The following is a 17,278-nucleotide window of genomic DNA, read 5'->3' as shown; positions in this document are numbered from 1 at the left end:
GTGTGAGAGAGAGAGATTGGACAAAATGCGTCATTTGTTCATGAAATTTATTTGCAAATTAGTTAAACATTTTCCCTTCCTAAAAAAAATTGAATTTTGCTGTCATAAGGAAAATCATGTAGTGTACTTTGAAATCAGATTCATAAGGAGTACACTGATCTGGAAACTTAATAGATCTCAAAGTAAATTCTGAGATACAATTCATTTAAATTTTGATATCACTTAGTCTGTACTTCAATTCTTTTCGCTTGTTTGTTTAAATGTTTGCAGACGGAGACACACAGTCCACAACAGGGATTCCACATCCTCTTCCTCATCTGATGACGAAGAGCATTTGGAGAGGCGTAGGAAGCGCAGCCGTAACAGAGATTCAAAAAGGTTAATGAAATTGGAGCGTAGGGGAGGGAGAAATCTACTTGGGAGGAGTTTGCACCTGTCTAACCGTGAACTGTTATCCTCTTCATCTTGTATAGTTTCTAAATTGTGGCAATATTTAATCGTATCTCTTGGTACTGACGACTGTAACTGGACTCTCTAAAATTGGATTTTTAGAATTGATTTTTAATAAGCAATTTGATTTCTAGGTGGGAATGGGGGGAGGAACACTTTTATGTAATTTTTAAATGTAAAACTACTGCTCCTGTGCTTTACAGTAGTTCATTCCGAAAGAAAACCATCGTAACAGAAAATGTTATAAATAGAGGAAATGACGGTGCTCTTATTACTTAACAATTGGTCTAGAAAAACTATTTTGATAACAATCTAAGAAACAGGTTTTCAGCCCAGTGTCTTTCAGACATGTGTGTCTTCTGACACACGCATCCCAAAGTCCTTGGGAAGGACCAGCAGTGGTGGGCAGCCTTTATAATGTTAATCCGCACTGAAATAAGTATCCCCTTGGGCTGTAACTTTTTGAATGTAGAAGCAAAAAATCTTTGAAAGATGTCACTGTGTTTTGGGGGGTTCTTTCATCACACAAATCGAGGTCAGTTCACGGTCTCCACATAGGGAATAACTTGTTCGAAGCTTGCATTCATGTATGTGCTGTGTTGACTGGTGTGGCTATTCGTAACTGCTAAGAGTTGTTAAAGTAAACCCAGTTTAATGCCTCCAGTGACCTTTTTCCTTTATTTACTCACAGACATTAAATATAAAACAATTTGAACACGTATTTAACTATTTAGGAAGTTTAAGCTCATTTGTAAGGTTTTCTGCATTCACTTGCCATTGTTATAAAAGCAAAAACCTTCTAGCTGCATCGTAAGTTAGAAAGCGCTTTTCTCTTTCTTCTTAATTCAAAACAGGTGTCTTCCACTAAACTTTCGGAAAGATGATTTGAAGGGAATTCACAAGGATCGAATGAAAATTGGAGCAAGTCTGGCTGACGTTGATCCAATGCAAACAGATTGTTCAGTAAGTATTTTTAGTTCATTGTGTCAGTGAGATGTTTCCAGTGCTTATGAAAGCTTTCAATAATGTGCTGTCTACAGCTACCTTGGTTTACAGTTTTCTCTCAAGCAGTTTGAAAATTGCCCAGAGCATTTCCTTTGTGCTGACATACAATTTCTGATGGAACCTTATCAAGGTTGCAGCTTTCTTTAACATATGAAATGTGTTCTTTTGAATTTATCTTTAGGTACGGTTTGATGGTGTGGGTGGTCTTTCTGACCACATTTCAGCTTTAAAAGAGATGGTCGTTTTTCCTTTGCTTTACACAGAAGTCTTTGAGAGATTCAAAATTCAACCTCCAAGGTAACAGACATTGTTTCATAGAATCATAGAATGGTTTGGGTTGGAAGGGACCTTAAAGATCATCCAGTTCCAACCCTCTTCCATGGGCAGGGACACCTTCCACTAGAGCAGGTTGCTCAAAGCCCCATACAACCCGGCCTTGAACACTTCCAGGGTTGGGGCGTCCACAGCTTCTCTGGGCAACCTGTTCCAGTGCCTCACCGCCCACATGGTGAAGAATTTCTTCCTTATAGCTGATCTGAATCCACCCTCTTTCAGTTTTAAAGCCATTACCCCTTGTCCTGTCACTACATGCCCTTGCAAAAAGTCCCTCTCCAGCTTTCCTGTAGGCCCCTTTCGGGTACTGGAAGGCTGCTCTAAGGTCTCCCCGGAGCCTTCACTTCTCCAGGCTGAACAATGCCAACTCTCTCAGCCTGTCTTCATAGGAGAGGTGCTCCAGCCCTCTGATCATCTTTGTGGCCCTCCTCTGGACTTGCGCCAACAGGTCCCTGTCCTTACGTGGGGGGCCCCAGAGCTGAACGCAGTACTCCAGGTGGGGTCTCATGAGAGTGAAGTAGAGGGGAAGAATCACCTCCCTCAACCTGCTGGTCACCCATTTTCATGAGAATATTCAACTGAGGTATCAATATGTTTCCATGCTTCAAAATTTTCAGGAGTGTTGATGGGGTTTTTTAGCAGTAGTAAAAAGTAATTTCTTAAAAATGGATAGAATCCAGAATATATGTAGGTTCAAAGATGTACTGTGTGGGGAGAATATACTTTGAAAGTGTCTTGCCTTTAAAAGGCAGGGTTGGAGTGTTTTTGTTTTGAGTTCTACGTACAAGTCAACTTCATTAGTTTATAAGCAGGAAGAAGGAATTACCTACTGGTAGTCAACAGTAATTTGTTTCTTGGATGTCCAGTTGTCTCTCCCACCGACTCTCTTTTTTTTCAAGTGCTCAAGTATCAATTTTACAATTGATAGGACTTGCAACTAGAACCTTGCAGCGTTTGTTGTACTTAGTTATGAAATGAAATTATTAGAGATTTAATTGTTAGCTTTACATATTCTTGGTCAGCAAAACTCAATCATGGTATATTGAAATACGACTTTTAATCCTTTGCTTTCAGTAACTTTAAAAGTATTACAAAGAACGACAACAAAATCTGTGTTTTGCTTCTTTATTAATTTAAATTCTTTTTGAAACAGCAGTGTATTGGCTTTTCTAGCTGATGGCTATATTTATCTGATGGCTATATTTATCTGATGGCTATATTTATATATCCCAGCTTTAGACTTCCTCCTTGTTTATCATCAGCAATGGGAGACCAAGTCCACTAACTTAAAGCTTTTTACGGGAGAATTAAATGCTTTACTATCAAATCTTGCCTTTTGTGAAAACAAGAATGAATGTGCCGTGTATCATTGAAGAATGAACTGGTGATTCATAAGTTAGCCCAGTCTTAGATTCTGTGCTGAAGTTTGTTCTTGTTTGGCTCCACTGTGCTGTAACCACCCCTGTTAGTTTGTCAGCAGTTTTGGAAGTGTTGTTCTGGGACACTACGATCATTTCTCAAGGTTCTGTACATCTGCATGATCCTCTTTATTCATGTTGTTTACTGCCTTGTTGAGTTGTGTAGGAACACAAAACTTCCATCTGGTTTGACTTTTCTCACGCTTCAGCTGTTACCGCTCTCTTACACGTGAAGTGTAAGCTAGAGAGAAGAGTTGTGTGTTGTAGGGATGAGGGTTGTAATAGGTACTTTGCCATGATGTTTTTTTCTTATGTGAATCTTTGGTATTTTTAATTGCAGAGGCTGTCTCTTCTATGGCCCTCCAGGGACTGGGAAGACACTGGTTGCTCGTGCACTTGCTAATGAATGTAGCCAAGGTGACAGGAGAATAGCCTTTTTTATGAGAAAAGGTGCCGACTGCCTGAGTAAATGGGCAGGGGAATCTGAACGACAGCTTCGTTTATTGTTTGATCAGGTAAGGTGGAAACGTGCCACGTGTTCTGTCCGAGTTGTAACTGTAGTTTTCTGTGGTCAATATTTTTAAGAACTCACTCTTTTTTGGGTTTTGTCAGTTCCTTCCACTGAAACGGGATTGTCAGTGTTTCTTTTTTCAGTGGGTTTTTTAGGGGCTTGAAATCTTGAGGTGTATTGGGAAAGATTAATAAAGCAAATGAGAGAACCTCACAAAGTAACACACACCCCCTCAAAAAAACATCAAACAGCCACAAAAAAGGTTTCAAGAGGCAAGAGACGGTGGCTTTAGATCAGAGGGAAACAGATGCAGGCTGCAAGCATGGTCATTTAAATTCATAACAGAAGCTTGCTTCCAGAACCTCTAATTGAATTAAGTCCTGGCTCTGTTCTCGGTGGTTGCCAAATAGCTGTAAAAACTACTGGTATGATTTGTTTCCTGTCACCCAGTCTCAGCGGGTTGACATAGCTGCTGTCTTCTGTTACTCGTGCCACTTACTCCGTTAGCTCCATTAGTAGAGATCCCTGATGCTAGTTGGAAAAATCTAGCTCCAGTGACTTTCCAACCATGACATTTCTCTCTTTAAAATTGTGCTGGTTTACTTATGTCAGTATTCCTGTGTTTTCATTCTAGGCCTACCAGATGCAACCTTCAATTATTTTCTTTGATGAGATAGATGGTCTTGCTCCTGTGCGGTCCTGTGAACAAGACGAAATCCATAGGTAGTACATTTTTTGTACCTACATAGAAGCTGCTAGATCTTTGTGAAAAGAAGACCACAACCTATTTAACTTCATGTGACACATTCATTTGTCCTGAAAACTAGTAATTCAATGCTACTAAACTTCAGATGGTTTTTAAACAATAATTGAAAACAATTCACTAAGCTTGATAGCAGCACAAGACCTGTGTTACCTTGTCTGTTTCTTTATGTCTTAAAACGAGTCTTTCAGTAAGGAGCATCTCATCAATAAAAACTTGTCCTTTTTGAGTGGTCATTGGAGAAGGTCATGTAAAACGTAACAAAATTTACTAAACCAGTGAATGAAAATTATATTTTTCTGTTAGCTCTATTGTATCAACACTTCTGGCACTTATGGATGGGTTAGACAGCAGAGGAGAGATTGTGGTAATTGGAGCCACCAACAGGCTGGATTCTATAGATCCTGCTTTACGAAGACCCGGACGGTTTGATCGAGAGTTCCTCTTCAGCCTGCCAAATAAAGAGGTCAGAACTTAAACTCAACCCTAATGCTAATGTGGCAAAGTCCCTCTTTGTAACAAAATCACATAACAGTGCAGTATCACGGAGCAGTTAAAGTCGAAATCAGTGTTGTACAACTTGGACAAAAGAGGGATGTCTGGAGAGAGCTGCGTTGTGCTGTGGAGGGCAGATCTGGTACTGAATATATATGACTAAGATGATTTCAACAAGTAGGTAGTTCTAGAATTAATTTTGGTTTCACTGTGACCAGCCAAGAAAAGGGGATGCTGCTAGTCACTGAAATGTTTAAGTAAGGATCAATGTCTGAATTAGCTATAAATTACTGCTATCTCATCTAGAAAATGACAGAAATGGTGTGCACGCAAGAATTCCTTTTTGCTAACAACAACTTTTACCAAGGCTGGTGCTGGAGCAACTTAAGATTTTTCATTCCCAAAGTGGTTCATGTTTGCTTACTTATTTAATCCAATTAGGCACTTTCACCCTGAAGCACTCTTGCTCTCAGAAAAGATATTTTCAAGATTCACACACGAGACTGGACCCCTAAGCCACTGGACATGTTTCTTGAAGAGCTAGCTGAAAAATGTGTTGGTAAGTTTGAAAACAAAGTCAGTCACTGCACGTGACTGAGTCCTAAGGAATCCGAGCTTGTACCAGGCAGCACCCGAGCTCTTGTGCCTTGCTGCAGCGTGAGGCAGCTGACACGCCTTGGGAGCAAACAAAGTTAGATGCTTCTTTTCTTGTCATTTTCTTCTTGTCTCTCAGAACATTAAATAGCTTTGGGGCATCTTCCTCAGGACTAAAGTTCTGATTAGGAGGCCGCTTCATAAGCGCAGGGTATCAAGCTGTGAGCCACATAACAAAACTTCTCTGCAGTTCGGTAACGCTTTGGATTATCTCTTAGCCTGTTAATTTTTAGCTGCATACAAAGTCTTTCAGTGTTGCACTTTGGAAACCTTGGCCTTGACTTCTGTGTTGCCTGAGACTGACATAACATTTGATTCTTGTTTTGTTTATTAGGATACTGTGGTGCTGATATTAAATGCTTATGTGCTGAAGCTGCCCTCTGTGCTCTGCGCCGCCGCTATCCTCAAATATACAAAAGCAGTGAGAAACTGCAGTTAGATATTGCTTCTATTAAAATAACAGCGAAGGATTTTGTCATGGCTATGCAGAAGACTGTTCCAGCTTCACGGAGGGCTGTGGCTTCACCTGGGCGAGCACTATCACCTATTTCAAAACCACTGCTTGAAAACACACTAGCAAGAATTTTACAAGCCTTGCAGAGAGTATTTCCCCACGCAGAGCTTGCTCTAAAGAAGGACCAACAGCAAGGTATAACAATAGTAGCCGCTTCTTTAAACTTCTGCCAAAGCAAAAACTTCTGATTTGTGCAATCAACATACAGAAACCTCTCAGCCATAATGACAGTAGGATTTTATAATATGCACATGCACGCCTTTATTTCAGGAATATCGTGCATAGTTTTTATTCTGGATTCTAAACTGAAGTGCTGGATGGGAGCTGTGAATGACTCGCAATACATGGGAGAGAACTACGCGTTCTCTCCTAGAGCACCCTGTTTCTGACAGTAGCTAATATCGTGTTTATCATTCGTAGAGATGGATTTAAGGTTTAATGTGTGAGGCACCTCTTTCAAAATAAATGTTTAAATGGGGGGAGAGGGCATTTTTACATGAATGCTTCTAATTCCTGTGAAGAATGTCGGAACCACAATACAAGTATAAGTGGTTTAAGCTAAATAGTGTTACAGCTATCGTGATTTTTAACCATAGTCTCTTAATTTGAATGTTTGTGGATCACACTGTACGCCTGCACATGAGATCAGAATGTTTCAGTAACGTATACTCTGGGGCTTGGCTTGCATAGCGTATGTGAGCTCACACTCCTGACTGCATCAACCCTGACCAAGTTGTCTGTCGGTTGGTGACAGCAAATAAATCGATAAACTCGCTGCACTCCTGATTAACGGAGATCCATGAATAGTTAGTTATTATCCTAATCCCTGGAGAATATCCTACCAGTATTACTCCCAGTAGAGCTGGTAGATTGTTTGCATTGGTGAAAGAGGCAGAAACCCACCAACAATATAAAAGCAGAGAGGCTAAGGGATTGGTAATTGCATCCCGTCTCCGTTGTCGGCCTTTCATGATCTCTTCCTTCGGGGATCTTTGAGGAGCCTTATTTAGAAGATGTGTTGGTCTGTATATTCTGACTCACTAGTCCTAGACAAAGGGAAGTCTGTGGCCACCACGTTCACTTAATTTCCCCACATCCAGTGGGGGAACCTGCTCCAGAAGGAAGTGGCCTTGTTGGGTTTTTCAGGTGTCTAGGAACTACAGAAGTTCCTAATCATCTTTATTCTAAGGAAGAAACCTCCTGTTGTTTTCACCAACAGAGAGAGAATACCTTATGCAAATCATGCGATGTAGGACAGCTTTGTAGAGACTTGTGCAATCTCCTTAGATCTGTGGTAGGATAAACTCTTCAGAAAATAACATTCTGCATGTGCCCTCAAATGAAGAAATACAATATAAGGGGTCTCCAGCACTGATTTAGAAGCTGTATTAATGTGAGAGCGAGATATGGACTATTCAGGAAAGTTAACAAACCTCTCTTGTCTTTCAGACAGTTTAAATCATATTTTAAGAAATTATGCAATTGACAGTGATGAGGAATCACCATCAATCTTTGAAGATAAGCCAACTCCTAAAATGCCTGGTAGACAAAAGGAAAAATTCCTCAATTTTAGCAGGTACATATTTGTCCCTTGATGTTTGCATTATTCAGATGGCCGTGTCTGTAAACAGTTTTGGTGTGAGGGGTGGTAGATGAAGAAGTAGAGAGGAGGGGTGTGGGGGGGTGATCAATATTTGCAAGAAGTAAGCGTGAAGATCCAGCTGGGTACTGAGGTTCTAATGGAGTACACTGCCATAACCCATCAAACTGAATGGCCCAGCCCTCTTTTCCTAAGTCAAAGTGGTCCACAGACTATTAGAATGTGTTGATTTAATCCATGGCATTCCTTGAAAGACTCAAGACCAAAGAAACGTGCTACCTGTCCTTTTAGCTAAAAAACCCCTACAGATTCGTGTAGACATCTTTTGCCCTTCTAATTTCCAAGATTGTTAAACCAGCAGCGAATTAGGTAGCAGAAACAGAACTGAGAAATGGTTTGTTAAAACACTGTGAGAAAAACTTAAACAATGTCTGCATTTTGTACCTTTAACCGACTAAGTTTATGTTAACTTTTTAACATTTTAATGTGGAAGTCATATAAGCTGACAGTTGAAAAAACAGATTATTGTCGTCACTGGTGGGTCAGTTATTTTTCTCACTTTCTATTGCTGCGCTGTCCAGAAAATCTTCTGACCTGCTGAGCTTGGTTAGGTCTCTATACCTTTGTCTTCAGCCAGCAAAGGTACAATAGTATTGTGGTGGAAAAAAACGAATGCTCTTCACAAATGTGTTTCATGCTAGTAAAGCAGGATTACTAGGAAATTAATAGACAATTCAAAGATGAAACATTAGAATGACTGAATAAAATAAATATACATCTTAATACATATTGAGTGTACTGCTGTAATTTAACCAGTCCATTTGTGTACTTCTTCAGATACAGCTAATGTGTTTCAGTGCCCACGTTAATTTTTTTCTAGAAATGTTGTTCTACTCCTTCCTTCCCACTATCTCCAGTAACTATGGCCAAATTTCAGCTAAACTAGACAGATGTAGAGATCTCACAGCTACTTAAACTCAAGACCTACTGAAAATCAGTGTCTACGGGCAGTGAGGAGATCCAGATTGGCGTGTGCTGAGAGATAGAGTTGTTATTCTCCCCCATATTGGGTTACTGATGAGTTGTCACATGTGTATTTAGCTGGACAGTCCCCCTGTATGATTTAAGAGCTGTTACTTAACCCAGCCAAGGAACAGCAGACATGCTGGGGATTGGCAGGATTTCTTAAGGGAGGTATGGTACAAGTTTTTTAAAAAGAAAATGGGCTTTGACAGTGTTCCTGATCACAGACCAGCTTATTATTTGCTGGAACATGGAGAGTATTTACCGAAAGGGAAAAAAAAAAGAAAGGAAGGTGTATAGGAAAAAACCTTATCATCTGTGTGCCTATTCATCACCTCATTTTTAAACTTGTTTTCTTCTTCCTGTTCTAGAAATGCTTATTACCAGCCAACATCTTACAGGCCACGATTCTTACTAGTTGGAGAGCCAGGATACGGGCAAGCTTCTCATTTGGCACCTGCAGTAATACATGCCCTGGAAAAGTTTCCAGTCTATACACTAGACCTATCTGTTTTGTTCGTTAGCATCACATCATCGGAAGAAACATGTGCACAGGTACCGTTTTTTCTCTTTAATCTCATAGGATTCATGAACTGTATATAAACTAGTAAAGTAAGCAAAATTCATTGTTAATGGAGGTGGCCTGGTTTGAATGTGCTGTTAGGTTTACTTCTGTCTGAAAAGCCACTTTTCTGCTAGATCAAATGATACCAAATGAGGATGTTACATGTGGCCGTATCTTTCATTCCAAAGGAATGGAAAGTGAGGATGTTGCTAGCAGCTCGGGAAGCTGGGAGGTGCTGCTAATAAACCCCTCTTTATAGCAAGAAGTCCTCCCCATCTCGGTGGGATCCAGAAAGTTGTTTTCATTGCTGCTTAAGAATCTGTGCTCCCAGTAGATGGCTCTGCAGCAGCCTGACTGCCTGTCATGCACTTTTTGTAACCTTCATTTTCATTATATTTGTAAGGCAATCAAGCTTTTGGGGAAAAGAAGTGTTTCTTTTCTTATATATACATATACAGCTTGTACTGCTGCAGTATATGCAGTAAAAGCGTTAAAATTCATGGAACGCTTATGTTTGTTTTTCTTATACTATAAATTAAATATAAGCAGATTTAGTGCTGTTTTCCTTTTTACTTTTAGGCAGGAAATCCCTTTCATTGTTTGACACCACTGTATTAAAATATTTTCACCTTTAGTAGCAGCATTTGAGAGCTCTACAAGTAAGGATGGACATGTTACATGACTGGATACTCATTTGTCACATAAGAGGAACAATTCCTTTTGTGTTATGTGATGGTTGCACCTGCGGTCATATAACTAGCATGTCTAGTCACTGCCCGGATATACCACGTGCACTTCCCATCTTGTGACAGGAACTCCCTGAATATTGATAATCTGAAAGGGTGCACGGAGAAATTTGTCATGTGAAAGGACTGTTGCCGCTTCCCTCATGTGGTAGATGCATGTCCTCTTCTGTGATCGAGGTACCATCTGTAGGCAATGGCTTGTGGTCTTCCAAAGCACGTAATCTGGTCTGATTGATAATGAGAGGCTGTGAGTGATTTAGCTATTCAGGCAGCTATTCAGACTGGTCACCTCTTATAAAATGTACGTGAAGTTATGAATTGTAACCAGGCTTCTTTCACAGTGTCAGCCCTCATCTTTTCACATAGGTCTTTGCTTGTTCAAACTGTGCTTCAGAGTGACTTGGATATGTGCGCACTCTGAATTGAAAATGGTGCAGTCAGAGTCGTGTAGTGATTTACCCAGGCTAATACATCTTGCTCAAGGGTTAGTCTTGTTTTTTCAGGCACACCACCACAGCAGCTGAGTTGTAAGGCTCTTTAGGCATTACCTTACACCTAAGTAGTTTTGAAATCAGGCAGAGATTCAGGTCAGTTTCTGTCTGTGTAGCAATGTCCATATTTGAGTAAAGTGAAAATTTTACCTTATTGTTAAGGAGTTGTTCTTTTGTTGGATTGTTTTGATGTTTTGGCTGCATGTGCTCCTATTTCATAAGACAGTTTGACTGACGCGTAGTTATTTATTAGCCTGTTCTACATGGTTTAGTTTTCTTATCCAAGCTTTCATTTTACCAGTTGATGCGAGAAGCACAAAGAACAGCACCAAGTATCATTTATATTCCACATATCCATTTGTGGTGGGAGGCTGCTGGAGCTACATTGAGAGCTACTTTTACAACACTACTGCAGAACATTCCAGCATTTGCTCCAGTTTTGCTGCTTGCAACATCTGATGTGTGTCATGCAGATCTCCCAGAAGAGGTACTTCTGTTGATACTTTTCTTACTTTTTTTAGTCAGTTTTTTGTTAATTTATAAATCCTTTAAACGTTGGAGTACTGTGCACTCTTAAGCAAATTCATACTGTTATTACTCAGGCACCCTAACCAGGTCTCTTAAAATTTGCTTAGACAAAACAATGCTTGAAAGCATTTGCCTAAAGTGTTTTCTGAGTAAAGAGCTTGACTTTGACCCAACTTTTTCCCCCTTCTCACACACTCATGCTCATTAGACAGACATAAACATTTACTTCAGACAATAATTCCAGTGACTTCAAGATTGTTAGGTATGTACTTAGGCAAGAATATACGGTGCTTGAAATGTACATGGGAAAAAGATACTTTTACTGAAAAGTGAAAGATAGTTTTACAGAGAAAGTACGATGGTCACACTCTTAATGATAGAATGTAATTTCAAATTTAAATTCTTTATTAAAAATTTCAATTTCTTTCTTCATATCGGTGAAAGCTTTACAAATCAGAAAGCTAAGTTCCAACTTCTGTTTAAGTAACTTGGAAATCTATTTTTAGTTGTATTTCTTAACAAAATTCAGTAAGAGTATGTGCTTAGCTTTCTAGGTATCTGAGAGTGTGCATTAAAGGAAGGTGTTCAAAATGTGAATATGCTGCTCTGATTATTTTGTCTCATTTACTGGGGGGGAGAGAGGGGGTTGCCTAGATGTGTTTATCATCAAATGCTTTGAAAGGGCTTAACTTTCTACAGAAATTCTTCTACGGTTAATAAATTCTTTCTAAAATAAGTATTGAAATTCCTTCCATACTTTCTGGTAGTAGAGATTGAAAAATGGAGTAAAACTTGGAAGTGTGCAGCTTTAGACACCTCATTTAAATTAATTTAAAAAAAACCCACAGCACCTTACCAAAAAAGCCCACACTTGTCTCCTGAATCCTGCCTGTTCCTTCTATAGCTGCCATAAAGATTCAAACTAAAGGACAGCAAGGCAGGTAAATACAAAATAAGCAGTCTAGGAGGTGCTGAATGTCAGCACTTTATCAGTGTATCATAGGGTCCCTTCATTGAGCTTTAACTCTAGAGGTGTTCCTTAGAGAAGATACTTTAATTTGCCATGCTAACCTATGAAAATCCAGCCTTTTAAGGCCAAGAAGATACCTTTTCACAGTTTGTCTTATCAAGGTGATTATTCAGTTTAATTTGGAAAGGCACTCATCTTTTTGGAACAGAACATGAATTTGTGTGACCTTACATCTGAAATATCTTTTCTCCTCGTGCTTTAGATAAAAGAATTGTTTATTAATGATGATGAAGTGTTCAAAATCCAGTTGCCTAATGAGGAAGAAAGAAGAACATTTTTTGAGGACTTAATTGTAAATAAAACTGCTAAACCTCCTGCATCAAAAACTAAGACAGGTGAGGATATTCTACATAGAAAACTTTGCTAACTGTAAGTTAACAGCTCTACAGCATTTGCTTTGGTGGTAATTTTCTATCAATAATTTTTCATAGGCTTGTATTTGAGTACCGTAAATTGACTAAAAGTTTCTGATTCTTTTAAGCTTGGCAGACATTGGAAGTACTGCCTGTAGCACCACCGCCTAAGCCTCCACAGCTGACAGAGGAAGAAATAAGACAGCTGGAGGAGCAGGAGGAGGATATATTGCGTGAACTTAGGATTTTCTTAAGGGATGTGACTCGTAGACTTGCCGGTGACAGACGTTTCAGAGCATTTACAAAGCCTGTCGACCCAGAGGAGGTAAATTAGTGTTGATCTGTAATACCATTTTATCTGCGTGTATTCATAATTTCTGCGTGTTTATATTTCTCAGAGTTTGTGTGCTCTTTATAGGAAGGTTTGTCTTTGTTTTTAGGACCGTACTATTCTGATTTTTCAAGAAGCAGAAAGTTTGCTTTTACTTTTGCTGACTCCTTGAGGCCCTCAAGTGTCTGTTATTTGAGTTTCACTGAAAGCCCCGGGTTCCTTCTGCAATGCCTTCAGAACTTTAGAGTATTTCAGTTGGAAGGGACCTATAACGATCATCTAGACCGACTGCCAGTTAGACCAACTGCCAGTTAGACCGACTGCCAACACAGTTCACTCATGAAAAGGCTTTGACATGTAGGCATGTTACAGCACTGAAAAGCAGAGAGATCTCTTTCTTTATAATTATAAACAGTATCTATAGGACTGTTTTAATAAAGCCTAAAGCTCTTTAATTGACTTTCAGTAGTTTCTGTGAGAACAGGAGTAAGAACAGCAGTTTTTAAAATAAATTCCAAGATTCTATTCTCTGTTTCGTCTGGGGCTCCTCCGTATAAGATCAACCATAAGGGCTGTGTGGTTTCTTCTTCCTCCCATACGCTTCTGTCTTTTTTTTTTCTCATGTAATGTATTGAATAAGTCTAAGCCAGGGGCATATACTTGGAAGTCAGCTGTCGTTTTAATAGAGCTTTGCATTTCAGCAAAGTCCTGTTCCCCTAAACATCCACTGACTTGTCTTTCCCTTTACTTCTAGTTTCTGAGATGTAAATAACCTAAACCTAGATGTCCTCATCTCTACTAGTCATTAGGCTCCTTTTATGGTCTGAGTAAAGAAATTGGCACCTCTCGGTCCAGTTATCTCATGCAAAAGTAGATGCCTAGGACAGATACTTCAAAGGTGCATTCCTGCACCTTTTTCTTCCCGCCAACAACAAAGAGAATCTCGGGTGACTCTACTGAGAAAGCTTTCTTTGCTGTGATTTTCTGAAGCAAAGTGAAATGAATCCCACTCTGGGTGTCTGCTCCCTTCTCTGCCCCACATGTGCTTCTGACCTCCCTGCTTCTTGTTTTTCCCTCTTCTGGTCTGTCTCTTCAAAGCCAGTTGAAATAGCCCTTCTATTTTCAAGCAACTAACTGGTTAATTTCCATATCTTTGGATGTGTCATAAATATTTGGGGCTTTGAAGAAGTCCTTTATTTTACGTTATTAAAATAATTAATGTTGGTAGATACCGTGTTAAATCTCTGAACACGCATATTTCATTTGTAGGTACCTGATTATGACGCAGTCATTAAACAGCCCATGGACCTTTCGGCAGTTCTCTCGAAGATTGACTTGCACCAGTACCTAACTGCAGGAGATTTCCTAAAAGACATCGATCTAATCTGCAGCAATGCTTTACAGTACAACTCAGATAAAGACCCTGGAGGTAAGAATGTGTTTTGATCCCTAATTTGGAAAAATTAAAAATGTATAAATTGATAAACGTCGTCTGTGGACAGTAGACTTGGGATTAGATCATTTTAAACATCCACAGAGAGCATTTCTTGCCAGGTTGTAAATGTTGTAGCATTAAACTACTTGGACAAGAAATTGTGATAGAAGTGTTGATCAGTAACTAGTGCTTTTGCTTTAATGATTAACTTTTATGTTGTTATGCTGAAAATATTCACTGAGATAACCCTTCAGAACCTATCTATGAAAAGCGCAAAATCTTTCGATAAGTAATCAAAATAAAGGATTTCATCGGCTGGTAGAAAAGACTCAGTTCTGACTGTAAAATTTCAGATCGTCTCATTAGGCACAGAGCTTGTGCTTTGAGAGATACTGCATATGCCATCGTGAGAGAGGAAATGGATGAAGATTTTGAACAATGCTGTGAAGAACTTCAAGAACCTCGCAAGAAAAGAGGTATGGTTTTTGACGCTAATGATTTTAAGACTTGTCTCGGTATTTGTAACCAACAATGCAAGACACAATTCTTTGCTATCTGTTCTTTGTTGCAAGGTTGTAGCTCTTCGAAGTATGCTCCGCCTTACTACCGTGTAATGCCAAAGCAGAACTATGTTCCTGGCTGTGAGAAAACAGACCCAAAGTGTAACGAAAAGATGAAGATGCCAGCAGCGCCTGTAGATTCCTGTACACCGTGCTCTGAAGGCAAGTTGCATTTTATTCAGACTTTCTTGGAGAAGGTGCTAAAGTCACTGATACCTTCTCTGGTTTTGTGACATAACAGGTTTCGGTGATGCCTGGTTCTTCGTGCCAGAGGCGTTCAGTGTTTTTATGCTTCAAAACGTGAGATAAATCCAGAGGTCATTCATTCGATATAGTTATGAAGTTCAAGTACAGTGGATGGTTTACACTGTAAGACACTGGACTTGATGACCCAACTGATGTTTAATGGCTCCTAAATTGCTCTCTCTTGAAGTCAAAAATGTTGTACATGGCAGTTTCTGAATACTCAACTAGCTTTTAGTTATGAGAAACAGTATTTTTCCCTTCCCTGCCCTCAAATGCTAAAATCTGTGCCACCTCTTAGTGTGATTTCCAACTGAAGGGGGAAAGGGCAGAAAAATAGGGGAGCAATAATAATAGATATGTAAAGGAAAGACAATTATTTCCCCACTTTTCCTGTGAAAAGGACATGAAAGAACAAAGGGACTTGGGTCTCTTTCGGCTAAAACGCATGACATGGTGTGAACTTTCCTGGTCTCCATAACAGGACTAGGAATTTTGCCATTGACTTCACCCATGCGCTTTGTGCAGTACTCCGTCGATACAAAGAACGGTGGGTTTTTCTGAAAGGCAAAAATGCTAAGTTTGTTTTAAACAAGGTTAACAGAAAGCGTGTGAGGTGTAAGTCTTCACAGGCAAATTTTTCTCCAGCAAATATTCCCTTAAAATTGTCTCTTTAACTCTGCCCAACATGTGTTTAGCTTCTGAAGTTTACAGCTTTATAACCGATTTGAAGAAGGGCTCATCTCCAAATGCTTTTCTGTTCATCTATATTAGTTCACGTAGTAAGACAGTAAGCAACTTCACCTAATAACCTTGCTTTCTGGTAATACTTCCTATCTAAAGTAAGAATTTTCTGCTCATAAAATCTTGAAGCTGATGGTTTTGTGAGTGAAATTCTGTAGCTGGCTTTTTAAAATCTAATAGCAAATTGACCTCATTAACTTGCAACTCTTTCTCTAGACATATGTAGGGAGACAGACAATGTTACCTGAGCTCCTTTGATAATTTTCCTTGTAAGTCAAGTAAGATGAGTGTGCTGGTTTTGGCTGGGATGGGGTTAACTTTCTTCATAGCAGCTAGTATGGGGCTGTGTTTTGGATTGTATGGGGCTGTGTTTTGGATTTGGGCTGGAAACAATGTTGATAAAGCAGGAATGTTTTAGTTACTGCTGAGCAGGGCTCACACAGCACCAAGGCCTTTTCTGCTCCTCACACCACCCCACCAGTGAGTGGGCTGGGGGTGCACGGGAAGTTGGGAGGGAACACAGCCGGGACAGCTGACCCCAACTGACCAAAGGGATATTCCATACCATATGACATCATGCTCAGTATATAAAGCCGGGGGAGGAAGAAGGAAGGTGGGGACATTCGGAGTAATGGCGTTTGTCTTCCCAAGCAACCGCTACGCGTGATAGAGCCCTGCTTCCCTGCAGATAGCTGAACACCTGCCTGCCGACGGGAAGTGGTGAATTAATTCCTTCTTTCGCTTGCTTCTCCGCGCAGTGTTCTTTTGCTCTACCTATTAAACTGTTTTTATCTCAGCCCACGAGTTTTCTCACTTTTACTCTTCTGGTTCTCTCCCCCACCGCACCTGGGGGGAGTGAGTGAGCGGCTGTGTGGTGCTTAGTTGCCAGCTGGGCTTAAACCATGACAATGAGGATGCTGGATTTTGAAGGAAGAACTGTTCTGGTAATGTTTTGGCTTACTTTTTCTGATATCTCTTTGTAGAGATGTCAAAAAGGAAACGCAGAAAGAACAAAGCGTCTTCAAGTATCGCAGCAAAGAGGAGGAAATTTTAGTTCAATAAAGAGAATAAAGTTCCAGAAAACCAAAATGAAGTAGAGAGTGCGGAAGAGTCTCCAGAAGAACATGTTTCTAACATGGATTGCACGGAAGTTGAGTCCACACAGGATTCTTCTATGGAAGAAAATGGAAGCGTACTTCAAGAACGACAGAAAAATGGGAATGAAAATAAATCTGGGTCAGAAAATGAAAGAGAGAGGGTTCTCCTTGTGGCTAAATCTGCTTCTGAAAAGAAGAGTGTCATGCTTTCTGAACATTCAGACCTAAGAGGGGACAGTGAAATGCCAGATTGCCAAATAGCAGAAAGTTCTGAAGATGGAGATTCAAATGGTAAGTGAAAGGTCAAACAGGTCCTTTAGCTCCTTTTTCTTCCTGAGGAGGATTACACTGTTTATTAGGTTTTAGCCTTCTTTAATTCCATTCTGCTG

General features: G+C 39.8%; 1 pseudogene; it reads left to right on the top strand.

Moving 5' to 3' along the window:
• Positions 1–270: 270 nt before the first annotated feature.
• LOC132321605 (ATPase family AAA domain-containing protein 2-like) lies at positions 271–15,612 on the top strand (annotated as a pseudogene).
• The last annotated feature ends 1,666 nt before the right edge of the window (positions 15,613–17,278 follow it).

This window comes from Gavia stellata, unplaced genomic scaffold (genome assembly GCF_030936135.1).
Source record: "Gavia stellata isolate bGavSte3 unplaced genomic scaffold, bGavSte3.hap2 HAP2_SCAFFOLD_52, whole genome shotgun sequence".
Classification (NCBI taxonomy): Eukaryota; Metazoa; Chordata; class Aves; order Gaviiformes; family Gaviidae; genus Gavia; species Gavia stellata.
This window is presented reverse-complemented; position numbering and strand designations above follow the sequence as displayed.